This window comes from Lepisma saccharinum, chromosome 13, assembly GCF_977018435.1.
Source record: "Lepisma saccharinum chromosome 13, izLepSacc3.1, whole genome shotgun sequence".
In the NCBI taxonomy this organism is placed as follows: Eukaryota; Metazoa; Arthropoda; class Insecta; order Zygentoma; family Lepismatidae; genus Lepisma; species Lepisma saccharinum.
The window spans coordinates 15,329,476-15,356,482 of NC_139241.1; the positions used below are offsets into that span (position 1 = coordinate 15,329,476).

Consider the following 27,007-nt stretch of genomic DNA (forward strand, 5'->3'; position numbering starts at 1 on the left):
AGGAAAATGTACAACACTGGTGTCTGTGTGTTTACGTCGGTCTTGTTCTGTCTGGAGTCTGTTCTCTCTGGAAGTTTCTGCTTTTTGTTGGCAAGTGGTGACCTAGATCGATCGCGGGAATCCATGGAAGAGCTTCGGAAATTTGGGTTTTCTAGCTTGTTCCGGCCTCTGGCTCTGACATCTCTAGGGACAGTACCCTCAACTTGTTGGGGGAGCCCTTTATGCATCGCTTCCCTTGCACTACTTTGCAATCGGCGAGTGAGTGTGGAAGCTGCACTTTGCACGTGATGGAGAGAGTCGGAGTCAAAGTCTCGGAGCAGACACTTACCAAACAAGATTTTAGAACCAAAAAGCCAATGAGAAACGAGGACAGAAACCAGAGCCAACGAAAGAAAGAAAGGATTGGTACTGTGACCAGAGCTCCACCGGTGAATGTTTGGGGCTACAACCTAGTTGCGGCCACCTGAAAAGTGTCGTTCGAGCTAGATATCCCTTCGCAGCAAGGCGTTCAACAAAGTACCTCGAAAACACCAAACCACTGTGTAGACTGCAATTACCTCCAGTCGTCCGTTCCAAACGTACTGAAATTGCAGTCACAGAGAATGTTCCAAGTGGGTTTTCTCTCGACGCACTGACGTGTTTCCAGGCCACCAATTTTTCTTAGCCTATTTTGCAGTTCAATTCACTGCTCATGGGAACGTGTAGGTTCCGTAGGAAATTGCTGTTTTACTTGTTGAAACATAAAACCTCGTTTTGTGTGATTTTCGTTTCTTAAAACGAGAGAATAAGGATATAAATCCGTGCCGATTTCTAATTTGCGTCATGTGCACGGACCAACGTACACAAATGATATACCGACAGCAAATTCTACCATCTCTCGGCCACCATTTCAACTAGTGGGAACTTGTACTTTGGCAACAAATTCCATTTCACGAAGAATTTTCAGTTTACCTGTTCTCATATGCAAGACTATTACACTTTCGGGTTTCTCCCACAGGCATGCTTAATAATGTTTCGTAAAGAAACCAAACCGAAGCAAGAAAGAAAATTACCGCAGTTATTTCGGTTGTGACGGGTCACTTTCATGTCATGCGATTCTTGCACGTATATATGTAGTGATGGAATCTCGAAATTTACTATAGATTGGGCAATAGCCATGAATATAAAACAAGATAGTTCCGTGGAAATTACTTAACGTAATAATTCTCGGCATCAAAGCAAGTTACATTTCGACAATTGTAAATAAGAGAGAAAGAAATAAGTAAAAGGAATTTTGTGTTCCAAAATTTCCTATCATACGCTAACGACTTCTTTTTCACAATGATACTTCCATACAGGGTTGGCAAATTTGTGTTCTTTTGTTTGTTTTAACATGCTTTTAATGTTGAATTGTCGAAAAGGATATTTTTTTTTAAAAAAATAAAACTTTTAAACAAAATGCCAAGATGACATTTTTTAAGAATAATGAAAAATAATGTATCTGTAGAACATCCAAGGATTGATTGTGTTCATTATACAAGCAAACGCTTGACTAACTTCTTAAAATACACATTTATGTTAGTCTTAAATCTCGCCTGTACGCTGTTCGAGAAGCTCGAACTAATCCACAGTTTCCAGGCCCCACTGAGTCCAAGTGGTAGCTTCTGATTAATTAACATCGTGAATGGATCTAAATCTTAAACATCTGCATAAATCATAGCCATGAATTTTAAACGTGGCCCACGGTATTCATCACCATATGTGTGTTATTTGATGTACATTTTGAACCACTGAGCAGATTCTAATGCACAATGAAGAGAATGATGCTCATTTAAAGAAAACGCGTAGTTACAAAACACACAAATAATCACAAACTATCAAACGTCAAGTATCAAAATGTGTTTTAAACAAATCTGAAAAGAAACATGTTTCAAACGCTTTGTTTAAACATTTGAAATAAAAAAAGAAATATGTTTTAAACGGAGAAAACATATTGTTTAAAACACTGTTTTGATCATGCTAACTCTGTTTCCATACAATCCTCCCTGTGAAGTCATTTCCATGTTCGGCTTCGTTTGTGAAATGACAAGAGCATTTGGAAATTTAGCAGCAAGCGCCCATACAGATCCTCCTGCCTGCAAATTTCAGAAGGTGAGAGATTATCAAGCTGAGCAAGAGCACACATTTCCACCTACAGTTTACGTTTTGTTTGCTAATCGGGCTCAGTTTGTACCAAGCCTTTATAAAAAATAATATTAGACTCGTTTGTTGTTCCCCTCCACGGAAATCTTTAGTAAAAGGCGAAAGATTTTCGCGTATGAAGGGAAACCAGAGTTGTTTCCAGGCCACCAATTTTTCCTAGCCTATGTTGCAGTACAATTCACTGCTCATGGGAACGTGTAGGTTCCGTAGGAAATTGCTGTTTTACTTGTTGAAACATAAAACCTCGTTTTGTGTGATTTTCGATTCTTAAAACGAGAGAATAAGGATATAAATCCGTGCCGATTTCTAATTTGCGTCATGTGCACGGACCAACGTACACAAATGATAAACATACAGCAAATTCTGCCATCTCTCGGCCACCATTTCAACTAGTGGGAACTTGTACTTTGGCAACAAATTCCATTTCACGAAGAATTTTCAGTTTACCTGTTCTCATATGCAACACGATTACACTTTCGGGTTTCTCCCACAGGCATGCTTAATAATGTTTCGTAAAGAAACCAAACCGAAGCAAGAAAGAAAATTACCGCAGTTATTTCGGTTGTGACGGGTCACTTTCATGTCATGCGATTCTTGCACGTATATATGTAGTGAAGGAATCTCGAAATTTACTATAGATTGGGCAATAGCCATGAATATAAAACAAGATAGTTCCGTGGAAATTACTTAACGTAATAATTCTCGGCATCAAAGCAAGTTACATTTCGACAATTGTAAATTAGAGAGAAAGAAATAAGTAAAAGGAATTTTGTGTTCCAAAATTTCCTATCATACGCTAACGACTTCTTTTTCACAATGTTACTTCCATACAGGGTTGGCAAATTTGTGTTCTTTTGTTTGTTTTAACATGCTTTTAATGTTGATTTGTCGAAAAGGATATATTTTTTTTTAAAAAAATAAAACTTTTAAACAAAATGCCAAGATGACATTTTTTTAAGAGTAATGAAAAATAATGTATCTGTAGAACATCCAAGGATTGATTGTGTTCATATTACAAGCAAACGCTTGACTAACTTCTTAAAATACACATTTATGTTAGTCTTAAATCTCGCCTGTACGCTGTTCGATAAGCTCGAACTAATCCACAGTTTCCAGGCCCCACTGAGTCCAAGTGGTAGCTAGCTTCTGATTAATTATCATCGTGAATGGATCTAAATCTTAAACATCTGCATAAATCATAGCCATGAATTTTAAACGTGGCCCACGGTATTCATCACCATATGTGTGTTATTTTATGTACATTTTGAACCACTGAGCAGATTCTAATGCACAATGAAGAGAATGATACTCATTTAAAGAAAACGCGTAGTTACAAAACACACAAATAATCACAAACTATCAAACGTCAAGTATCAAAATGTGTTTTAAACAAATCTGAAAAGAAACATGTTTCAAACGCTTTGTTTAAACATTTGAAATAAAAAAAGAAATATGTTTTAAACGGAGAAAACATATTGTTTAAAACACTTTGTTTTGATCATGCTAACTCTGTTTCCATACAATCCTCCCTGTGAAGTCATTTCCATGTTCGGCTTCGTTTGTGAAATGACAAGAGCATTTAGAAATTTAGCAGCAAGCGCCCATACAGATCCTCCTGCCTGCAAATTTCAGAAGGTGAGAGATTATCAAGCTGAGCAAGAGCACACATTTCCACCTACAGTTTTCGTTGTGTTTGCTAATCGGGCTCAGTTTGTACCAAGCCTTTATAAAAAATAATATTAGACTCGTTTGTTGTTTCCCTCCACGGAAATCTTTAGTAAAAGGCGAAAGATTTTCGCGTATGAAGGGAAACCAGAGTTGTTTCCAGGCCACCAATTTTTCCTAGCCTATGTTGCAGTACAATTCACTGCTCATGGGAACGTGTAGGTTCCGTAGGAAATTGCTGTTTTACTTGTTGAAACATAAAACCTCGTTTTGTGTGATTTTCGTTTCTTAAAACGAGAGAATAAGGATATAAATCCGTGCCGATTTCTAATTTGCGTCATGTGCAGGGACCAACGTACACAAATGATAAACAAACAGCAAATTCTGCCATCTCTCGGCCACCATTTCAACTAGTGGGAACTTGTACTTTGGCAACAAATTCCATTTCACGAAGAATTTTCAGTTTACCTGTTCTCATATACAAGACGATTACACTTTCGGGTTTCTCCCACAGGCATGCTTAATAATGTTTCGTAAAGAAACCAAACCGAAGCAAGAAAGAAAATTACCGCAGTTATTTCGGTTGTGACGGGTCACTTTCATGTCATGCGATTCTTGCACGTATATATGTAATGATGGAATCTCGAAATTTAGTATAGATTGGGCAATAGCCATGAATATAAAACAAGATAGTTCCGTGGAAATTACTTAACGTAATAATTCTCGGCATCAAAGCAAGTTACGTTTCGACAATTGTAAATTAGAGAGAAAGAAATAAGTAAAAGGAATTTTGTGTTCCAAAATTTCCTTTCATACGCTAACGACTTCTTTTTCACAATGTTCCTTCCATACAGGGTTGGCAAATTTGTGTTCTTTTGTTTGTTTTAACATGCTTTTAATGTTGATTTGTCGAAAAGGATATAATTTTTTTTAAAAAATAAAACTTTTAAACAAAATGCCAAGATGACATTTTTTTAAGAATAATGAAAAATAATGTATTTGTAGAACATCCAAGGATTGATTGTGTTCATATTACAAGCAAACGCTTGACTAACTTCTTAAAATACACATTTATGTTAGTCTTAAATCTCGCCTGTACGCTGTTCGAGAAGCTCCAACTAATCCAAAGTTTCCAGGCCCCACTGAGTCCAAGTGGTAGCTTCTGATTAATTATCATCGTGAATGGATCTAAATCTTAAACATCTGCATAAATCATAGCCATGAATTTTAAACGTGGCCCACGATATTCATCACCATATGTGTGTTATTTGATGTACATTTTGAACCACTGAGCAGATTCTAATGCACAATAAAGAGAATGATACTCATTTAAAGAAAACGCGTAGTTACAAAACACACAAATAATCACAAACTATCAAACGTCAAGTATCAAAATGTGTTTTAAACAAATCTGAAAAGAAACATGTTTCAAACGTTTTTTTAAACATTTGAAATAACCAAAGAAATATGTTTTAAACGGAGAAAACATATTGTTTAAAACACTTTGTTTTGATCATGCTAACTCTATTTCCATACAATCCTCCCTGTGAAGTCATTTCCATGTTCGGCTTCGTTGTGAAATGACAAGAGCATTTGGAAATTTAGCAGCAAGCGCCCATACAGATCCTCCTGCCTGCAAATCACAGAAGGTGAGAGATTATCAAGCTGAGCAAGAGCACACATTTCCACCTACAGTTTTCGTTGTGTTTGCTAATCGGGCTCAGTTTGTACCAAGCCTTTATAAAAAATAATATTAGACTCGTTTGTTGTTTCTTTCCACGGAAATCTTTAGTAAAAGGCGAAAGATTTTCGCGTATGAAGGGAAACCAGAGTTGTTTCCAGGCCACCAATTTTTCCTAGCCTATGTTGCAGTACAATTCACTGCTCATGGGAACGTGTAGGTTCCGTAGGAAATTGCTGTTTTACTTGTTGAAACATAAAACCTCGTTTTGTGTGATTTTCGTTTCTTAAAACGAGAGAATAAGGATATAAATCCGTGCCGATTTGTAATTTGCGTCATGTGCACGGACCAACGTACACAAATGATAAACCGACAGCAAATTCTGCCATCTCTCGGCCACCATTCCAACTAGTGGGAACTTGTACTTTGGCAACAAATTCCATTTCATGAAGAATTTTTAGTTTAAATGTTCTCATATGCAAGACGATTACACTCTCGGGTTTCTCCCACAGGCATGCTTAATAATGTTTCGTAAAGAAACCAAACCGAAGCAAGAAAGAAAATTACCGCAGTTATTTCGGTTGTGACGGGTCACTTTCATGTCATGCGATTCTTGCACGTATATATGTATTGATGGAATCTCGAAATTTACTATAGATTGGGCAATAGCCATGAATATAAAACAAGATAGTTCCGTGGAAATTACTTAACGTAATAATTCTCGGCATCAAAGCAAGTTACATTTCGACAATTGTAAATGAGAGAGAAAGAAAAAAGTAAAAGGAATTTTGTGTTCCAAAATTTCCTATCATACGCTAACGACTTCTTTTTCACAATGATACTTCCATACAGGGTTGGCAAATTTGTGTTCTTTTGTTTGTTTTAACATTCTTTTAATGTTGATTTGTCGAAATGGATATATTTTTTTTAAAAAAATAAAACTTTTAAACAAAATGCCAAGATGACATTTTTTTAAGAATAATGAAAAATAATGTATTTGTAGAACATCCGAGGATTGATTGTGTTCATATTACAAGCAAACGCTTGACTAACTTCTTAAAATACACATTTATGTTAGTCTTAAATCTCGCCTGTACGCTGTTCGAGAAGCTCGAACTAATCCACAGTTTCCAGGCCCCACTGGGTCCAAGTGGTAGCTTCTGATTAATTATCATCGTGAATGGATCTAAATCTTAAACATCTGCATAAATCATAGCCATGAATTTTAATCGTGGCCCACGGTATTCATCACCATATGTGTGTTATTTGATGTACATTTTGAACCACTGAGCAGATTCTAATGCACAATGAAGAGAATGATACACATTTAAAGAAAACGCGTAGTTACAAAACACACAAATGATCACAAACTATCAAACGTCAAGTATCAAAATGTGTTTTAAACAAATCTGAAAAGAAACATGTTTCAAACGTTTTTTTAAACATTTGAAATAAACAAAGAAATATGTTTTAAACGGAGAAAACATATTGTTTAAAACACTTTGTTTTGATCATGCTAACTCTATTTCCATACAATCCTCCCTGTGAAGTCATTTCCATGTTCGGCTTCGTTGTGAAATGACAAGAGCATTTGGAAATTTAGCAGCAAGCGCCCATACAGATCCTCCTGCCTGCAAATCACAGAAGGTGAGAGATTATCAAGCTGAGCAAGAGCACACATTTCCACCTACAGTTTTCGTTGTGTTTGCTAATCGGGCTCAGTTTGTACCAAGCCTTTATAAAAAATAATATTAGACTCGTTTGTTGTTCCCCTCCACGGAAATCTTTAGTAAAAGGCGAAAGATTTTTGCTTATGAAGGGAAACCAGAGTTGTTTCCAGGCCACCAATTTTTCCTAGCCTATGTTGCAGTTCTATTCACTGCTCATGGGAACGTGTAGGTTCCGTAGGAAATTGCTGTTTTACTTGTTGAAACATAAAACCTCGTTTTGTGTGATTTTCGTTTCTTAAAACGAGAGAATAAGGATATAAATCCGTGCCGATTTCTAATTTGCGTAATGTGCACGGACCAACGTACACAAATGATAAACCGACAGCAAATTCTGCCATCTCTCGGCCACCATTTCAACTAGTGGGAACTTGTACTTTGGCAACAAATTCCATTTCACAAAGAATTTTCAGTTTACCTGTTCTCATATACAAGACTATTACACTTTCGGGTTTCTCCCACAGGCATGCTTAATAATGTTTCGTAAAGAAACCAAACCGAAGCAAGAAAGAAAATTACCGCAGTTATTTCGGTTGTGACGGGTCACTTTCATGTCATGCGATTCTTGCACGTATATATGTAATGATGGAATCTCGAAATTTAGTATAGATTGGGCAATAGCCATGAATATAAAACAAGATAGTTCCGTGGAAATTACTTAACGTAATAATTCTCGGCATCAAAGCAAGTTACGTTTCGACAATTGTAAATTAGAGAGAAAGAAATAAGTAAAAGGAATTTTGTGTTCCAAAATTTCCTTTCATACGCTAACGACTTCTTTTTCACAATGTTCCTCCCATACAGGGTTGGCAAATTTGTGTTCTTTTGTTTGTTTTAACATGCTTTTAATGTTGATTTGTCGAAAAGGATATAATTTTTTTTAAAAAATAAAACTTTTAAACAAAATGCCAAGATGACATTTTTTTAAGAATAATGAAAAATAATGTATTTGTAGAACATCCAAGGATTGATTGTGTTCATATTACAAGCAAACGCTTGACTAACTTCTTAAAATACACATTTATATTAGTCTTAAATCTCGCCTGTACGCTGTTCGAGAAGCTCCAACTAATCCAAAGTTTCCAGGCCCCACTGAGTCCAAGTGGTAGCTTCTGATTAATTATCATCGTGAATGGATCTAAATCTTAAACATCTGCATAAATCATAGCCATGAATTTTAAACGTGGCCCACGGTATTCATCACCATATGTGTGCTATTTGATGTACATTTTGAACCACTGAGAATATTCTAATGCACAATAAAGAGAATGATACTCATTTAAAGAAAACGCGTAGTTACAAAACACACAAATAATCACAAAGTATCAAACGTCAAGTATCAAAATGTGTTTTAAACAAATCTTAAAAGAAACATGTTTCAAACGCTTTGTTTAAACATTTGAAATAAACAAAGAAATATGTTTTAAACGGAGAAAACATATTGTTTAAAACACTTTGTTTTGATCATGCTAACTCTATTTCCATACAATCCTCCCTGTGAAGTCATTTCCATGTTCGGCTTCGTTGTGAAATGAGAAGAGCATTTGGATAATTAGCAGCAAGCGCCCATACAGATCCTCCTGCATGCAAATTTCAGAAGGTGAGAGATTATCAAGCTGAGCAAGAGCACACATTTCCACCTACAGTTTTCGTTGTGTTTGCTAATCGGGCTCAGATTGTACCAAGCCTTTATAAAAAATAATATTAGACTCGTTTGTTGTTCCCCTCCACGGAAATCTTTAGTAAAAGGCGAAAGATTTTTGCGTATGAAGGGAAACCAGAGTTGTTTCCAGGCCACCAATTTTTCCTAGCCTATGTTGCAGTTCAATTCACTGCTCATGGGAACGTGTAGGTTCCGTAGGAAATTGCTGTTTTACTTGTTGAAACATAAAACCTCGTTTTGTGTGATTTTCGTTTCTTAAAACGAGAGAATAAGGATATAAATCCGTGCCGATTTCTAATTTGCGTCATGAGCACGGACCAACGTACACAAGTGATAAACCGACAGCAAATTCTGCCATCTCTCGGCCACCATTCCAACTAGTGGGAACTTGTACTTTGGCAACAAATTCCATTTCACGAAGAATTTTCAGTTTACCTGTTCTCATATACAAGACGATTACACTTTCGGGTTTCTCCCACAGGCATGCTTAATAATGTTTCGTAAAGAAACCAAACCGAAGCAAGAAAGAAAATTACCGCAGTTATTTCGGTTGTGACGGGTCACTTTCATGTCATGCGATTCTTGCACGTATATATGTAGTGATGGAATCTCGAAATTTAGTATAGATTGGGCAATAGCCATGAATATAAAACAAGATAGTTCCGTGGAAATTACTTAACGTAATAATTCTCGGCATCAAAGCAAGTTACGTTTCGACAATTGTAAATTAGAGAGAAAGAAATAAGTAAAAGGAATTTTGTGTTCCAAAATTTCCTTTCATACGCTAACGACTTCTTTTTCACAATGTTACTTCCATACAGGGTTGGCAAATTTGTGTTATTTTGTTTGTTTTAACATGCTTTTAATGTTGATTTGTCGAAAAGGATATAATTTTTTTTAAAAAAATTAAACTTTTAAACAAAATGCCAAGATGACATTTTTTTAAGAATAATGAAAAATAATGTATTTGTAGAACATCCAAGGATTGATTGTGTTCATATTACAAGCAAACGCTTGACTAACTTCTTAAAATACACATTTATATTAGTCTTAAATCTCGCCTGTACGCTGTTCGAGAAGCTCCAACTAATCCAAAGTTTCCAGGCCCCACTGAGTCCAAGTGGTAGCTTCTGATTAATTATCATCGTGAATGGATCTAAATCTTAAACATCTGCATAAATCATAGCCATGAATTTTAAACGTGGCCCACGGTATTCATCACCATATGTGTGTTATTTGATGTACATTTTGAACCACTGAGCAGATTCTAATGCACAATAAAGAGAATGATACTCATTTAAAGAAAACGCGTAGTTACAAAACACACAAATAATCACAAACTATCAAACGTCAAGTATCAAAATGTGTTTTAAACAAATCTGAAAAGAAACATGTTTCAAACGTTTTTTTATACATTTGAAAGAACCAAAGAAATATGTTTTAAACGGAGAAAAAATATTGTTTAAAACACTTTGTTTTGATCATGCTAACTCTATTTCCATACAATCCTCCCTGTGAAGTCATTTCCATGTTCGGCTTCGTTGTGAAATGACAAGAGCATTTGGAAATTTAGCAGCAAGCGCCCATACAGATCCTCCTGCCTGCAAATCACAGAAGGTGAGAGATTATCAAGCTGAGCAAGAGCACACATTTCCACCTACAGTTTTCGTTGTGTTTGCTAATCGGGCTCAGTTTGTACCAAGCCTTTATAAAAAATAATATTAGACTCGTTTGTTGTTCCCCTCCACGGAAATCTTTAGTAAAAGGCGAAAGATTTTTGCGTATGAAGGGAAACCAGAGTTGTTTCCAGGCCACCAATTTTTCCTAGCCTATGTTGCAGTTCTATTCACTGCTCATGTGTACGTGTAGGTTCCGTAGGAAATTGCTGTTTTACTTGTTGAAACATAAAACCTCGTTTTGTGTGATTTTCGTTTCTTAAAACGAGAGAATAAGGATATAAATCCGTGCCGATTTCTAATTTGCGTCATGTGCAAGGACCAACGTACACAAATGATAAACCGACAGCAAATTCTGCCATCTCTCGGCCACCATTCCAACTAGTGGGAACTTGTACTTTGGCAACAAATTCCATTTCACGAAGAATTTTCAGTGTACCTGTTCTCATATACAAGACGATTACACTTTCGGGTTTCTCCCACAGGCATGCTTAATAATGTTTCGTAAAGAAACCAAACCGAAGCAAGAAAGAAAATTACCGCAGTTATTTCGGTTGTGACGGGTCACTTTCATGTCATGCGATTCTTGCACGTATATATGTAGTGATGGAATCTCGAAATTTAGTATAGATTGGGCAATAACCATGAATATAAAACAAGATATTTCCGTGGAAATTACTTAACGTAATAATTCTCGGCATCAAAGCAAGTTACATTTCGACAATTGTAAATTAGAGAGAAAGAAATAAGTAAAAGGAATTTTGTGTTCCAAAATTTCCTATCATACGCTAACGACTTCTTTTTCACAATATTACTTCCATAGAGGGTTGGCAAATTTGTGTTCTTTTGTTTGTTTTAACATGCTTTTAATGTTGATTTGTCGAAAAGGATATATTTTTTTTAAAAAAATAAAACTTTTAAACAAAATGCCAAGATGACATTTTTTTAAGAATAATGAAAAATAATGTATTTGTAGAACATCCAAGGATTGATTGTGTTCATATTACAAGCAAACGCTTGACTAACTTCTTAAAATACACATTTATGTTAGTCTTAAATCTCGCCTGTACGCTGTTCGAGAAGCTCCAACTAATCCAAAGTTTCCAGGCCCCACTGAGTCCAAGTGGTAACTTCTGATTAATTATCATCGTGAATGGATCAAAATCTTAAACATCTGCATAAATCATACCCATGAATTTTAAACGTGGCCCACGGTATTCATCACCATATGTGTGTTATTTGATGTACATTTTGAACCACTGAGCAGATTCTAATGCACAATAAAGAGAATGATACTCATTTAAGGAAAACGCGTAGTTACAAAACACACAAATAATCACAAACTATCAAACGTCAAGTATCAAAATGTGTTTTAAACAAATCTTAAAAGAAACATGTTTCAAACGCTTTGTTTAAACATTTGAAATAAACAAAGAAATATGTTTTAAACGGAGAAAACATATTGTTTAAAACACTTTGTTTTGATCATGCTAACTCTATTTCCATACAATCCTCCCTGTGAAGTCATTTCCATGTTCGGCTTCGTTGTGAAATGACAAGAGCATTTGGAAAATTAGCAGCAAGCGCCCATACAGATCCTCCTGCATGCAAATTTCAGAAGGTGAGAGATTATCAAGCTGAGCACACATTTCCACCTACAGTTTTCGTTGTGTTTGCTAATCGGGCTCAGTTTGTACCAAGCCTTTATAAAAAATAATATTAGACTCGTTTGTTGTTCCCCTCCACGGAAATCTTTAGTAAAAGGCGAAAGATTTTTGCTTATGAACGGAAACCAGAGTTGTTTCCAGGCCACCAATTTTTCCTAGCCTATGTTGCAGTTCTATTCACTGCTCATGGGAACGTGTAGGTTCCGTAGGAAATTGCTGTTTTACTTGTTGAAACATAAAACCTCGTTTTGTGTGATTTTCGTTTCTTAAAACGAGAGAATAAGGATATAAATCCGTGCCGATTTCTAATTTGCGTCATGTGCACGGACCAACGTACACAAATGATAAACCGACAGCAAATTCTGCCATCTCTCGGCCACCATTTCAACTAGTGGGAACTTGTACTTTGGCAACAAATTCCATTTCACAAAGAATTTTCAGTTTACCTGTTCTCATATACAAGACTATTACACTTTCGGGTTTCTCCCACAAGCATGCTTAATAATGTTTCGTAAAGAAACCAAACCGAAGCAAGAAAGAAAATTACCGCAGTTATTTCGGTTGTGACGGGTCACTTTCATGTCATGCGATTCTTGCACGTATATATGTAGTGATGGAATCTCGAAATTTAGTATAGATTGGGCAATAGCCATGAATATAAAACAAGATAGTTCCGTGGAAATTACTTAACGTAATAATTCTCGGCATCAAAGCAAGTTACGTTTCGACAATTGTAAATTAGAGAGAAAGAAATAAGTGTTTGTCTTGTGTAGTAGTTCCTCCATTCATATTGGGGGTTAGGCGTAGAGCTGACAACTCTGCACTGTAAAAAGACATGTCAAGAAACAGAAATATAAGGCCATGGATGTTCCCAAGGTAAAATATTCCGGAGGTAAAATAGTCCCCCGTTCGGATATCCGGGTGGGGACTACTTTGGGAGGTCCCTGGACTAAGGATAAAATCTACGTTAGGAATAAGGATATTAAATTAGGCACCTGGAATGTTCTGAGCCTTTACCGGCCTGGGGCATTTCAGTGTACAGTTAATGAGATAGTGAAGTATAAATTAGATGTAGTAGCTGTCCAGGAAGTTAGGTGGCCAGGAGAAGGGAATTGTAAAACTAAAAATTATACCTTTTTCTATGGTGGTACTGAAAATCATAATTTTGGAACAGGCTTTTTCATAAATAATAGAATTATCTCGGCTCTTAAAACAGTAGAATTTATTAATGATAGGATATCATATGCAGTTTTACAGGGTAGGTGGTGTAAAATTATTTTAATAAACATACATGCACCAACGGAAGATAAAGATGATAGTACTAAAGATGATTTTTATGCAGAGTTAGAACAGATCTTTGATAAATTTTCCCAGTATGATATGAAAATTCTGTTAGGTGACTGTAATGCACAGATTGGCAAAGAAGAGACATTTAAACCCACGATTGGTAAAGAAAGTCTTCATGAATTAAGTAATGATAATGGTATAAGATTGATTACTTTTGCAACCTCAAAGAATTTAATTGTGAAAAGTACCACTTTTAAACATAAAAATATCCATAAATATACCTGGTCTTCTCCAGATGGTAAAACTCATAATCAGATAGATCATATTCTCATTGATAAGAGAAGGCATACTAGTATAATTGACGTTCGTACACATAGAGGTGCTGACTGTGCCAGTGACCATTATTTAGTAATTGCTAAATTAAGACAAAGACTCTCAGTGATAAATCATAAGCAACAAAATCTAAAAGTTATAAAATTTGATACAGGAAAGTTTGCTGATGAAAGAATTAAGAAAGATTACCAAATTAAACTGTCAAATAGATTTGATGTTTTGCAGGATTTAAATGATGATGAAAATATAAATGAAACAGACGTAAATAAGAATTGGGAGCACATACGTAATGCAATAGAATCAGCATCTAAAGAAAGTATAGGATACCATAAACCAAGAAAAAGTAAACCATGGTTTGATAATGAATGTCATAATCTAATAGAAATAAGAAATCAGGCTAGACTTAGGTGGTTAAATAACTCTGATGATACAAATCTAAACAATTATAATAGAATAAAGCGAGAAGTTAACCGCACCTTCAGAAGTAAAAAAAAGAGATTACTTGAAAAGTAAAATTAACGAAATTGAAACAAACAGCAAAAATAAAAATATCAGAGATTTATATAAAGGTGTAAATGAATTTAGAAAGGGGTGGCAACCTAAAGTAAACTTGATAAAAGATAAAGACGGTGATTTTCTAGCTGACCCAAGCGATATTCTAAATAGATGGAAGAACTACTTTAATGACCTTTTAAATGTCCATGTAGGAGATAAATCAGAAGTAAATGAAGTATACACAGCAGAACCTTTAGTTCCAGAACCTAACTTGACTGAAGTTAAAGATGCTATTAAAAGGCTAAAGAATAACAAAGCACCTGGCATTGATTTAATACCAGCTGAGTTAATTAAATATGGTGGAAATTCATTAATATGTCAAATTCATAAATTAATTTGCTTAATATGGAATAAAGAAGAAATCCCTCAACAGTGGAAAGAATCCATAATTGTTCCTGTGTTTAAAAAAGGTGATAAAATGAACTGCAGTAATTACCGTGGAATTTCTCTACTCTCAACAACATACAAAATATTGTCTAACATTCTTTTAACAAGACTAACCCCATATGCTAATGAAATTATAGGTGATTATCAATGTGGATTTAAACGTAACAGATCAACTACAGATCAAATTTTTCACATCAGACAGACACTTGAAAAAAAGTGGGAATATAATCAAAATGTCCATCAGCTATTCATTGATTTCAAAAAAGCATATGATTCGGTCAAAAGAGATAAATTATATAATATATTAGTAGAGTTTGGAATACCTAAGAAGCTTGTTAGTATGATAAAAATATGCACCAGTGAAACAGAAAGTAAAATTCGTGTGGGTAATAATATGTCTGACAAATTTACAATTCATGATGGGTTAAAACAAGGAGATGCATTATCTCCATTGCTCTTTAATTTTGCCTTAGAATATGCTGTAAGGAAGGTAAGAGAAACTAAAGAAGGACTAAAATTAAATGGTGTGACTCAGTTGTTAGCATATGCAGATGATGTAGACTTACTGGGGGATGATGTGAATACAATTAAGAATAATGCTAAAATATTTTTCAAAACTGCTAAAGAGATAGGTTTGGAAGTTAACAAAGAGAAAACTAAATATATGCTTACAGGCCGAAACCAAGTGTTAGGTAATAATCAAAATCTAATTATTGATAACAACTCGTTTGAACCAGTTTCCAAATTCAAATACTTAGGAGTAATATTAACAAATGAAAATTATATTAAAGAGGAAATAAAAAGTAGGCTCAATTCAGGAAATGCATGTTACTTCTCACTTCATAAACTTTTGTCTTCTCGTTTAATATCTAAGAAACTAAAAGTTAAAATATACAAAACAGTAATTTTGCCTGTAGTATTATATGGGTGTGAAACTTGGTCCCTTACATTGAAAGAGGAACATAAATTGAGAGTATTTGAAAATAAGATCCTTAGGAAAATCTTTGGACCTAAAAGGGATGAGGAGACAGGTGAGTGGAGAAGGTTACATAATTTAGAACTACATAATTTGTATTCGTGTCCAGATATTATTAGAATAATTAAATCAAGAAGACTTAGGTGGGCAGGCCATGTGGCACGAATGGGAGAGGAAAGAGGAGTTTACAGAATTCTTGTTGGGAAACCAGATGGTAAGAGACCTGTAGGAAGGCCAAGACGAAGATGGAGGGACAACGTTGAGATGGACCTAAAGGAAATCGGTAGGGATGGGAAAGAGTATATAGATCTTGCTCAAGATAGGGACAGATGGAAGGCCTATGTTGCTGCAGCCATGAACCTTCGGGTTTAAGAAGGCTAGAGAGTTAGTTAGTTAGTTAGAAAGAAATAAGTAAAAGGAATTTTGTGTTCCAAAATTTCCTTTCATACGCTAACGACTTCTTTTTCACAATGTTACTTCCATACAGGGTTGGCAAATTTGTGTTCTTTTGTTTGTTTTAACATGCTTTTAATGTTGATTTGTCGAAAAGGATATAATTTTTTTTAAAAAAATTAAACTTTTAAACAAAATGCCAAGATGACATTTTTTTAAGAATAGTGAAAAATAATGTATTTGTAGAACATCCAAGGATTGATTGTGTTCATATTACAAGCAAACGCTTGACTAACTTCTTAAAATACACATTTATATTAGTCTTAAATCTCGCCTGTACGCTGTTCGAGAAGCTCCAACTAATCCAAAGTTTCCAGGCCCCACTGAGTCCAAGTGGTAGCTTCTGATTAATTATCATCGTGAATGGATCTAAATCTTAAACATCTGCATAAATCATAGCCATGAATTTTAAACGTGGCCCACGGTATTCATCACCATATGTGTGTTATTTGATGTACATTTTGAACCACTGAGCAGATTCTAATGCAAAATAAAGAGAATGATACTCATTTAAAGAAAACGCGTAGTTACAAAACACACAAATAATCACAAACTATCAAACGTCAAGTATCAAAATGTGTTTTAAACAAATCTTAAAAGAAACATGTTTCAAACGCTTTGTTTAAACATTTGAAATAAACAAAGAAATATGTTTTAAACGGAGAAAACATATTGTTTAAAACACTTTGTTTTGATCATGCTAACTCTATTTCCATACAATCCTCCCTGTGAAGTCATTTCCATGTTCGGCTTCGTTGTGAAATGACAAGAGCATTTGGAAAATTAGCAGCAAGCGCCCATACAGATCCTCCTGCATGCAAATTTCAGAAGGTGAGAGATTATCAAGCTGAGCAAGAGCACACATTTCCACCTACAGTTTTCGTTGTGTTTGCTAATCGGGCTCAGTTTGTACCAAGCCTTTATAAAAAATAATATTAGACTCGTTTGTTGTTCCCCTCCACGGAAATCTTTAGTAAAAGGCGATAGATTTTTGCTTATGAACGGAAACCAGAGTTGTTTCCAGGCCACCAATTTTTCCTAGCCTATGTTGCAGTTCTATTCACTGCTCATGGGAACGTGTAGGTTCCGTAGGAAATTGCTGTTTTACTTGTTGAAACATAAAACCTCGTTTTGTGTGATTTTCGTTTCTTAAAACGAGAGAATAAGGATATAAATCCGTGCCGATTTCTAATTTGCGTCATGTGCAGGGACCAACGTACACAAATGATAAACCGACAGCAAATTCTGCCATCTCTCGGCCACCATTTCAACTAGTGGGAACTTGTACTTTGGCAACAAATTCCATTTCACGAAGAATTTTCAGTTTACCTGTTCTCATATACAAGACTATTACACTTTCGGGTTTCTCCCACAGGCATGCTTAATAATGTTTCGTAAAGAAACCAAACCGAAGCAAGAAAGAAAATTACCGCAGTTATTTCGGTTGTGACGGGTCACTTTCATGTCATGCGATTCTTGCACGTATATATGTAGTGATGGAATCTCGAAATTTAGTATAGATTGGGCAATAGCCATGAATATAAAACAAGATATTTCCGTGGAAATTACTTAACGTAATAATTCTCGGCATCAAAGCAAGTTACATTTCGACAATTGTAAATTAGAGAGAAAGAAATAAGTAAAAGGAATTTTGTGTTCCAAAATTTCCTATCATACGCTAACGACTTCTTTTTCACAATATTACTTCCATAGAGGGTTGGCAAATTTGTGTTCTTTTGTTTGTTTTAACATGCTTTTAATGTTGATTTGTCGAAAAGGATATATTTTTTTTAAAAAAATAAAACTTTTAAACAAAATGCCAAGATGACATTTTTTAAGAATAATGAAAAATAATGTATTTGTAGAACATCCAAGGATTGATTGTGTTCATATTACAAGCAAACGCTTGACTAACTTCTTAAAATACACATTTATGTTAGTCTTAAATCTCGCCTGTACGCTGTTCGAGAAGCTCCAACTAATCCAAAGTTTCCAGGCCCCACTGAGTCCAAGTGGTAACTTCTGATTAATTATCATCGTGAATGGATCAAAATCTTAAACATCTGCATAAATCATAGCCATGAATTTTAAACGTGGCCCACGGTATTCATCACCATATGTGTGTTATTTGATGTACATTTTGAACCACTGAGCAGATTCTAATGCACAATAAAGAGAATGATACACATTTAAAGAAAACGCGTAGTTACAAAACACACAAATAATCACAAACTATCAAACGTCAAGTATCAAAATGTGTTTTAAACAAATCTTAAAAGAAACATGTTTCAAACGCTTTGTTTAAACATTTGAAATAAACAAAGAAATATGTTTTAAACGGAGAAAACATATTGTTTAAAACACTTTGTTTTGATCATGCTAACTCTATTTCCATACAATCCTCCCTGTGAAGTCATTTCCATGTTCGGCTTCGTTGTGAAATGACAAGAGCATTTGGAAAATTAGCAGCAAGCGCCCATACAGATCCTCCTGCATGCAAATTTCAGAAGGTGAGAGATTATCAAGCTGAGCAAGAGCACACATTTCCACCTACAGTTTTCGTTGTGTTTGCTAATCGGGCTCAGTTTGTACCAAGCCTTTATAAAAAATAATATTAGACTCGTTTGTTATTCCCCTCCACGGAAATCTTTAGTAAAAGGCGAAAGATTTTTGCTTATGAACGGAAACCAGAGTTGTTTCCAGGCCACCAATTTTTCCTAGCCTATGTTGCAGTTCAATTCACTGCTCATGGGAACGTGTAGGTTCCGTAGGAAATTGCTGTTTTACTTGTTGAAACATAAAACCTCGTTTTGTGTGATTTTCGTTTCTTAAAACGAGAGAATAAGGATATAAATCCGTGCCGATTTCTAATTTGCGTCATGTGCACGGACCAACGTACACAAATGATAAACCGACAGCAAATTCTGCCATCTCTCGGCCACCATTTCAACTAGTGGGAACTTGTACTTTGGCAACAAATTCCATTTCACAAAGAATTTTCAGTTTACCTGTTCTCATATACAAGACTATTACACTTTCGGGTTTCTCCCACAAGCATGCTTAATAATGTTTCGTAAAGAAACCAAACCGAAGCAAGAAAGAAAATTACCGCAGTTATTTCGGTTGTGACGGGTCACTTTCATGTCATGCGATTCTTGCACGTATATATGTAGTGATGGAATCTCGAAATTTACTATAGATTGGGCAATAGCCATGAATATAAAACAAGATAGTTCCGTGGAAATTACTTAACGTAATAATTCTCGGCATCAAAGCAAGTTACGTTTCGACAATTGTAAATTAGAGAGAAAGAAATAAGTAAAAGGAATTTTGTGTTCCAAAATTTCCTTTCATACGCTAACGACTTCTTTTTCACAATGTTACTTCCATACAGGGTTGGCAAATTTGTGCTCTTTTGTTTGTTTTAACATGCTTTTAATGTTGATTTGTCGAAAAGGATATAATTTTTTTTAAAAAAATTAAATTTTTAAACAAAATGCCAAGATGACATTTTTTTAAGAATAATGAAAAATAATGTATTTGTAGAACATCCAAGGATTGATTGTGTTCATATTACAAGCAAACGCTTGACTAACTTCTTAAAATACACATTTATGTTAGTCTTAAATCTCGCCTGTAGGCTGTTCGAGAAGCTCCAACTAATCCAAAGTTTCCAGGCCCCACTGAGTCCAAGTGGTAGCTTCTGATTAATTATCATCGTGAATGGATCTAAATCTTAAACATCTGCATAAATCATAGCCATGAATTTTAAACGTGGCCCACGGTATTCATCACCATATGTGTGTTATTTGATGTACATTTTGAACCACTGAGCAGATTCTAATGCAAAATAAAGAGAATGATACTCATTTAAAGAAAACGCGTAGTTACAAAACACACAAATAATCACAAACTATCAAACGTCAAGTATCAAAATGTGTTTTAAACAAATCTTAAAAGAAACATGTTTCAAACGCTTTGTTTAAACATTTGAAATAAACAAAGAAATATGTTTTAAACGGAGAAAACATATTGTTTAAAACACTTTGTTTTGATCATGCTAACTCTATTTCCATACAATCCTCCCTGTGAAGTCATTTCCATGTTCGGCTTCGTTGTGAAATGACAAGAGCATTTGGAAAATTAGCAGCAAGCGCCCATACAGATCCTCCTGCATGCAAATTTCAGAAGGTGAGAGATTATCAAGCTGAGCAAGAGCACACATTTCCACCTACAGTTTTCGTTGTGTTTGCTAATCGGGCTCAGTTTGTACCAAGCCTTTATAAAAAATAATATTAGACTCGTTTGTTGTTCCCCTCCACGGAAATCTTTAGTAAAAGGCGATAGATTTTTGCTTATGAACGGAAACCAGAGTTGTTTCCAGGCCACCAATTTTTCCTAGCCTATGTTGCAGTTCTATTCACTGCTCATGGGAACGTGTAGGTTCCGTAGGAAATTGCTGTTTTACTTGTTGAAACATAAAACCTCGTTTTGTGTGATTTTCGTTTCTTAAAACAAGAGAATAAGGATATAAATCCGTGCCGATTTCTAATTTGCGTCATGTGCACGGACCAACGTACACAAATGATAAACCGACAGCAAATTCTGCCATCTCTCGGCCACCATTTCAACTAGTGGGAACTTGTACTTTGGCAACAAATTCCATTTCACGAAGAATTTTCAGTTTACCTGTTCTCATATACAAGACTATTACACTTTCGGGTTTCTCCCACAGGCATGCTTAATAATGTTTCGTAAAGAAACCAAACCGAAGCAAGAAAGAAAATTACCGCAGTTATTTCGGTTGTGACGGGTCACTTTCATGTCATGCGATTCTTGCACGTATATATGTAGTGATGGAATCTCGAAATTTAGTATAGATTGGGCAATAGCCATGAATATAAAACAAGATATTTCCGTGGAAATTACTTAACGTAATAATTCTCGGCATCAAAGCAAGTTACATTTCGACAATTGTAAATTAGAGAGAAAGAAATAAGTAAAAGGAATTTTGTGTTCCAAAATTTCCTATCATACGCTAACGACTTCTTTTTCACAATATTACTTCCATAGAGGGTTGGCAAATTTTTGTTCTTTTGTTTGTTTTAACATGCTTTTAATGTTGATTTGTCGAAAAGGATATATTTTTTTTAAAAAAATAAAACTTTTAAACAAAATGCCAAGATGACATTTTTTTAAGAATAATGAAAAATAATGTATTTGTAGAACATCCAAGGATTGATTGTGTTCATATTACAAGCAAACGCTTGACTAACTTCTTAAAATACACATTTATGTTAGTCTTAAATCTCGCCTGTACGCTGTTCGAGAAGCTCCAACTAATCCAAAGTTTCCAGGCCCCACTGAGTCCAAGTGGTAACTTCTGATTAATTATCATCGTGAATGGATCTAAATCTTAAACATCTGCATAAATCATAGCCATGAATTTTAAACGTGGCCCACGGTATTCATCACCATATGTGTGTTATTTGATGTACATTTTGAACCACTGAGCAGATTCTAATGCACAATAAAGAGAATGATACTCATTTAAAGAAAACGCGTAGTTACAAAACACACAAATAATCACAAACTATCAAACGTCAAGTATCAAAATGTGTTTTAAACAAATCTTAAAAGAAACATGTTTCAAACGCTTTGTTTAAACATTTGAAATAAACAAAGAAATATGTTTTAAACGGAGAAAACATATTGTTTAAAACACTTTGTTTTGATCATGCTAACTCTATTTCCATACAATCCTCCCTGTGAAGTCATTTCCATGTTCGGCTTCGTTGTGAAATGACAAGAGCATTTGGAAAATTAGCAGCAAGCGCCCATACAGATCCTCCTGCCTGCAAATTTCAGAAGGTGAGAGATTATCAAGCTGAGCAAGAGCACACATTTCCACCTACAGTTTTCGTTGTGTTTGCTAATCGGGCTCAGTTTGTACCAAGCCTTTATAAAAAATAATATTAGACTCGTTTGTTGTTCCCCTCCACGTAAATCTTTAGTAAAATGCGAAAGATTTTTGCGTATGAACGGAAACCAGAGTTGTTTCCAGGCCACCAATTTTTCCTAGCCTATGTTGCAGTTCTATTCACTGCTCATGGGAACGTGTAGGTTCCGTAGGAAATTGCTGTTTTACTTGTTGAAACATAAAACCTCGTTTTGTGTGATTTTCGTTTCTTAAAACGAGAGAATAAGGATATAAATCCGTGCCGATTTCTAATTTGCGTCATGTGCACGGACCAAGGTACACAAATGATAAACCGACAGCAAATTCTGCCATCTCTCGGCCACCATTTCAACTAGTGGGAACTTGTACTTTGGCAACAAATTCCATTTCACAAAGATTTTTTAGTTTACCTGTTCTCATATACAAGACTATTACACTTTCGGGTTTCTCCCACAGGCATGCTTAATAATGTTTCGTAAAGAAACCAAACCGAAGCAAGAAAGAAAATTACCGCAGTTATTTCGGTTGTGACGGGTCACTTTCATGTCATGCGATTCTTGCACGTATATATGTAGTGATGGAATCTCGAAATTTAGTATAGATTGGGCAATAGCCATGAATATAAAACAAGATAGTTCCGTGGAAATTACTTAACGTAATAATTCTCGGCATCAAAGCAAGTTACGTTTCGACAATTGTAAATTAGAGAGAAAGAAATAAGTAAAAGGAATTTTGTGTTCCAAAATTTCCTTTCATACGCTAACGACTTCTTTTTCACAATGTTACTTCCATACAGGGTTGGCAAATTTGTGTTCTTTTGTTTGTTTTAACATGCTTTTAATGTTGATTTGTCGAAAAGGATATAATTTTTTTTTAAAAAATAAAACTTTTAAACAAAATGCCAAGATGACATTTTTTTAAGAATAATGAAAAATAATGTATTTGTAGAACATCCGAGGATTGATTGTGTTCATATTACAAGCAAACGCTTGACTAACTTCTTAAAATACACATTTATGTTAGTCTTAAATCTCGCCTGTACGCTGTTCGAGAAGCTCGAACTAATCCACAGTTTCCAGGCCCCACTGGGTCCAAGTGGTAGCTTCTGATTAATTATCATCGTGAATGGATCTAAATCTTAAACATCTGCATAAATCATAGCCATGAATTTTAATCGTGGCCCACGGTATTCATCACCATATGTGTGTTATTTGATGTACATTTTGAACCACTGAGCAGATTCTAATGCACAATGAAGAGAATGATACACATTTAAAGAAAACGCGTAGTTACAAAACACACAAATGATCACAAACTATCAAACGTCAAGTATCAAAATGTGTTTTAAACAAATCTGAAAAGAAACATGTTTCAAACGTTTTTTTAAACATTTGAAATAAACAAAGAAATATGTTTTAAACGGAGAAAACATATTGTTTAAAACACTTTGTTTTGATCATGCTAACTCTATTTCCATACAATCCTCCCTGTGAAGTCATTTCCATGTTCGGCTTCGTTGTGAAATGACAAGAGCATTTGGAAATTTAGCAGCAAGCGCCCATACAGATCCTCCTGCCTGCAAATCACAGAAGGTGAGAGATTATCAAGCTGAGCAAGAGCACACATTTCCACCTACAGTTTTCGTTGTGTTTGCTAATCGGGCTCAGTTTGTACCAAGCCTTTATAAAAAATAATATTAGACTCGTTTGTTGTTCCCCTCCACGGAAATCTTTAGTAAAAGGCGAAAGATTTTTGCTTATGAAGGGAAACCAGAGTTGTTTCCAGGCCACCAATTTTTCCTAGCCTATGTTGCAGTTCTATTCACTGCTCATGGGAACGTGTAGGTTCCGTAGGAAATTGCTGTTTTACTTGTTGAAACATAAAACCTCGTTTTGTGTGATTTTCGTTTCTTAAAACGAGAGAATAAGGATATAAATCCGTGCCGATTTCTAATTTGCGTAATGTGCACGGACCAACGTACACAAATGATAAACCGACAGCAAATTCTGCCATCTCTCGGCCACCATTTCAACTAGTGGGAACTTGTACTTTGGCAACAAATTCCATTTCACAAAGAATTTTCAGTTTACCTGTTCTCATATACAAGACTATTACACTTTCGGGTTTCTCCCACAGGCATGCTTAATAATGTTTCGTAAAGAAACCAAACCGAAGCAAGAAAGAAAATTACCGCAGTTATTTCGGTTGTGACGGGTCACTTTCATGTCATGCGATTCTTGCACGTATATATGTAATGATGGAATCTCGAAATTTAGTATAGATTGGGCAATAGCCATGAATATAAAACAAGATAGTTCCGTGGAAATTACTTAACGTAATAATTCTCGGCATCAAAGCAAGTTACGTTTCGACAATTGTAAATTAGAGAGAAAGAAATAAGTAAAAGGAATTTTGTGTTCCAAAATTTCCTTTCATACGCTAACGACTTCTTTTTCACAATGTTCCTCCCATACAGGGTTGGCAAATTTGTGTTCTTTTGTTTGTTTTAACATGCTTTTAATGTTGATTTGTCGAAAAGGATATAATTTTTTTTAAAAAATAAAACTTTTAAACAAAATGCCAAGATGACATTTTTTTAAGAATAATGAAAAATAATGTATTTGTAGAACATCCAAGGATTGATTGTGTTCATATTACAAGCAAACGCTTGACTAACTTCTTAAAATACACATTTATATTAGTCTTAAATCTCGCCTGTACGCTGTTCGAGAAGCTCCAACTAATCCAAAGTTTCCAGGCCCCACTGAGTCCAAGTGGTAGCTTCTGATTAATTATCATCGTGAATGGATCTAAATCTTAAACATCTGCATAAATCATAGCCATGAATTTTAAACGTGGCCCACGGTATTCATCACCATATGTGTGCTATTTGATGTACATTTTGAACCACTGAGAATATTCTAATGCACAATAAAGAGAATGATACTCATTTAAAGAAAACGCGTAGTTACAAAACACACAAATAATCACAAAGTATCAAACGTCAAGTATCAAAATGTGTTTTAAACAAATCTTAAAAGAAACATGTTTCAAACGCTTTGTTTAAACATTTGAAATAAACAAAGAAATATGTTTTAAACGGAGAAAACATATTGTTTAAAACACTTTGTTTTGATCATGCTAACTCTATTTCCATACAATCCTCCCTGTGAAGTCATTTCCATGTTCGGCTTCGTTGTGAAATGAGAAGAGCATTTGGATAATTAGCAGCAAGCGCCCATACAGATCCTCCTGCATGCAAATTTCAGAAGGTGAGAGATTATCAAGCTGAGCAAGAGCACACATTTCCACCTACAGTTTTCGTTGTGTTTGCTAATCGGGCTCAGATTGTACCAAGCCTTTATAAAAAATAATATTAGACTCGTTTGTTGTTCCCCTCCACGGAAATCTTTAGTAAAAGGCGAAAGATTTTTGCGTATGAAGGGAAACCAGAGTTGTTTCCAGGCCACCAATTTTTCCTAGCCTATGTTGCAGTTCAATTCACTGCTCATGGGAACGTGTAGGTTCCGTAGGAAATTGCTGTTTTACTTGTTGAAACATAAAACCTCGTTTTGTGTGATTTTCGTTTCTTAAAACGAGAGAATAAGGATATAAATCCGTGCCGATTTCTAATTTGCGTCATGAGCACGGACCAACGTACACAAGTGATAAACCGACAGCAAATTCTGCCATCTCTCGGCCACCATTCCAACTAGTGGGAACTTGTACTTTGGCAACAAATTCCATTTCACGAAGAATTTTCAGTTTACCTGTTCTCATATACAAGACGATTACACTTTCGGGTTTCTCCCACAGGCATGCTTAATAATGTTTCGTAAAGAAACCAAACCGAAGCAAGAAAGAAAATTACCGCAGTTATTTCGGTTGTGACGGGTCACTTTCATGTCATGCGATTCTTGCACGTATATATGTAGTGATGGAATCTCGAAATTTAGTATAGATTGGGCAATAGCCATGAATATAAAACAAGATAGTTCCGTGGAAATTACTTAACGTAATAATTCTCGGCATCAAAGCAAGTTACGTTTCGACAATTGTAAATTAGAGAGAAAGAAATAAGTAAAAGGAATTTTGTGTTCCAAAATTTCCTTTCATACGCTAACGACTTCTTTTTCACAATGTTACTTCCATACAGGGTTGGCAAATTTGTGTTATTTTGTTTGTTTTAACATGCTTTTAATGTTGATTTGTCGAAAAGGATATAATTTTTTTTAAAAAAATTAAACTTTTAAACAAAATGCCAAGATGACATTTTTTTAAGAATAATGAAAAATAATGTATTTGTAGAACATCCAAGGATTGATTGTGTTCATATTACAAGCAAACGCTTGACTAACTTCTTAAAATACACATTTATATTAGTCTTAAATCTCGCCTGTACGCTGTTCGAGAAGCTCCAACTAATCCAAAGTTTCCAGGCCCCACTGAGTCCAAGTGGTAGCTTCTGATTAATTATCATCGTGAATGGATCTAAATCTTAAACATCTGCATAAATCATAGCCATGAATTTTAAACGTGGCCCACGGTATTCATCACCATATGTGTGTTATTTGATGTACATTTTGAACCACTGAGCAGATTCTAATGCACAATAAAGAGAATGATACTCATTTAAAGAAAACGCGTAGTTACAAAACACACAAATAATCACAAACTATCAAACGTCAAGTATCAAAATGTGTTTTAAACAAATCTGAAAAGAAACATGTTTCAAACGTTTTTTTATACATTTGAAAGAACCAAAGAAATATGTTTTAAACGGAGAAAAAATATTGT

At 35.1% G+C, this 27,007-nt stretch overlaps 13 non-coding genes across 13 annotated transcripts; all 13 read right to left on the reverse strand.

Moving 5' to 3' along the window:
* Window positions 1-2,198: 2,198 nt before the first annotated feature.
* On the reverse strand, window positions 2,199-2,316 carry LOC145997687 (U5 spliceosomal RNA). The gene has a single exon (XR_014443083.1). It is a non-coding gene; the product is annotated as a U5 spliceosomal RNA (small nuclear RNA).
* Window positions 2,317-3,884: 1,568 nt separating this feature from the next.
* On the reverse strand, window positions 3,885-4,002 carry LOC145997683 (U5 spliceosomal RNA). Its single transcript, XR_014443079.1, has one exon. It is a non-coding gene; the product is annotated as a U5 spliceosomal RNA (small nuclear RNA).
* A 1,561-nt stretch (window positions 4,003-5,563) lies between these two features.
* Window positions 5,564-5,681, reverse strand: LOC145997816 (U5 spliceosomal RNA). Its single transcript, XR_014443206.1, has one exon. It is a non-coding gene; the product is annotated as a U5 spliceosomal RNA (small nuclear RNA).
* Window positions 5,682-7,242: 1,561 nt separating this feature from the next.
* Window positions 7,243-7,360, reverse strand: LOC145997668 (U5 spliceosomal RNA). The gene has a single exon (XR_014443064.1). It is a non-coding gene; the product is annotated as a U5 spliceosomal RNA (small nuclear RNA).
* A 1,562-nt stretch (window positions 7,361-8,922) lies between these two features.
* On the reverse strand, window positions 8,923-9,040 carry LOC145997833 (U5 spliceosomal RNA). The gene has a single exon (XR_014443222.1). It is a non-coding gene; the product is annotated as a U5 spliceosomal RNA (small nuclear RNA).
* A 1,562-nt stretch (window positions 9,041-10,602) lies between these two features.
* Window positions 10,603-10,720, reverse strand: LOC145997524 (U5 spliceosomal RNA). The gene has a single exon (XR_014442927.1). It is a non-coding gene; the product is annotated as a U5 spliceosomal RNA (small nuclear RNA).
* A 1,556-nt stretch (window positions 10,721-12,276) lies between these two features.
* Window positions 12,277-12,394, reverse strand: LOC145997767 (U5 spliceosomal RNA). Its single transcript, XR_014443160.1, has one exon. It is a non-coding gene; the product is annotated as a U5 spliceosomal RNA (small nuclear RNA).
* Window positions 12,395-17,150: 4,756 nt separating this feature from the next.
* LOC145997838 (U5 spliceosomal RNA) lies at window positions 17,151-17,268 on the reverse strand. The gene has a single exon (XR_014443227.1). It is a non-coding gene; the product is annotated as a U5 spliceosomal RNA (small nuclear RNA).
* Window positions 17,269-18,829: 1,561 nt separating this feature from the next.
* LOC145997809 (U5 spliceosomal RNA) lies at window positions 18,830-18,947 on the reverse strand. The gene has a single exon (XR_014443199.1). It is a non-coding gene; the product is annotated as a U5 spliceosomal RNA (small nuclear RNA).
* A 1,563-nt stretch (window positions 18,948-20,510) lies between these two features.
* Window positions 20,511-20,628, reverse strand: LOC145997839 (U5 spliceosomal RNA). The gene has a single exon (XR_014443228.1). It is a non-coding gene; the product is annotated as a U5 spliceosomal RNA (small nuclear RNA).
* Window positions 20,629-22,190: 1,562 nt separating this feature from the next.
* LOC145997842 (U5 spliceosomal RNA) lies at window positions 22,191-22,308 on the reverse strand. The gene has a single exon (XR_014443231.1). It is a non-coding gene; the product is annotated as a U5 spliceosomal RNA (small nuclear RNA).
* Window positions 22,309-23,870: 1,562 nt separating this feature from the next.
* On the reverse strand, window positions 23,871-23,988 carry LOC145997669 (U5 spliceosomal RNA). The gene has a single exon (XR_014443065.1). It is a non-coding gene; the product is annotated as a U5 spliceosomal RNA (small nuclear RNA).
* Window positions 23,989-25,550: 1,562 nt separating this feature from the next.
* LOC145997844 (U5 spliceosomal RNA) lies at window positions 25,551-25,668 on the reverse strand. Its single transcript, XR_014443233.1, has one exon. It is a non-coding gene; the product is annotated as a U5 spliceosomal RNA (small nuclear RNA).
* Between the last annotated feature and the right edge of the window lie 1,339 nt (window positions 25,669-27,007).